This window comes from Elephantulus edwardii, unplaced genomic scaffold (assembly GCF_000299155.1).
Source record: "Elephantulus edwardii isolate Elephantulus edwardi_28Jun2011 unplaced genomic scaffold, EleEdw1.0 scaffold00002, whole genome shotgun sequence".
Lineage (NCBI taxonomy): Eukaryota > Metazoa > Chordata > Mammalia > Macroscelidea > Macroscelididae > Elephantulus > Elephantulus edwardii.
In genome coordinates, this window is record NW_006399752.1 from 5,599,500 (window position 1) to 5,600,427 (window position 928).

The following is a 928-nucleotide window of genomic DNA, read 5'->3' on the forward strand; positions in this document are numbered from 1 at the left end:
TCAAGAAATCAAAAGACAAATTGCACTGGGAAATTCTGCTGTCAGTGACCTCTCTAGAGTAATGGAGAGCAATGAGGCTACTCTGGACACCAAGATGTGCCTGATGCAGGCCATGGTCTTTGTGATTACTATGCATCAGAGGGGACGAATGTAGAAAGATTGACACCTTTGAGCTGTGGTGCTGGAGAAGAGTGTTGAATGTACCATGAACTGCCAGAAGAACAAACAGGTCTGTTGTGTAGAGGGTAAAAGCAGTTTTGCTCACTGAAGACAAAGATTTTGAAGATTTGTTATACATACTTTGGGCACGTGGCCAGGAGGGACCAGTCCTTGAAGAGGGACATCATGCTTGGCAGGGTGGAGGGGCAGCCCAGGAGAGGAAGTTCAAGGATGAGATGGATTGACTCAGTGACTGGAGCTATGTAGGTCTGTTTGAGATGTTGAGATTGGCACAGGACAGGGCAGCTTTCAGAGCTAATGTACGTACAGGATCACTATGAGTCACAGGCCACTTGATTGTACTTAACAATAACAAAAATAACAACATGAATCAGCGTTGACTCAGTGGCAAATAACAACAAAACAACAACAATTTTTGCATTTCTTTACAATTTTACCATTGTCTTAATATCATCTTTCACCTTTAGGTGTTATATGAACATTCCAATATTACTAAATTAGCTACCTTATTTCCTTTATAAAAGTAATAGAATAATAAAAATGAAAGGTATTTAGACATATAATATCTTTAGTAAAGATCTAAAATTTCACAGACAGCTAGATAATCATCTCTTTCTTCCTAAATGCATTTTTAAAAGTGGGTTTAACATTCTACTTAGGGACATTAGTGAATATCATAGTGGGATTGCTTCCAACAAAACTGGTAGTCAAGAGTTGTGCTGCCAACCCAAAGGGATTTGGTTTGAAT

At 39.1% G+C, this 928-nt stretch overlaps 1 protein-coding gene across 1 annotated transcript in view; it reads right to left on the bottom strand.

Annotated features, from left to right (window-relative positions):
• NKAIN2 (Na+/K+ transporting ATPase interacting 2) overlaps positions 1-928 on the bottom strand; it is a 1,532,464-nt gene that overhangs the window by 1,193,016 nt on the left and 338,520 nt on the right. The window lies entirely within an intron of this gene.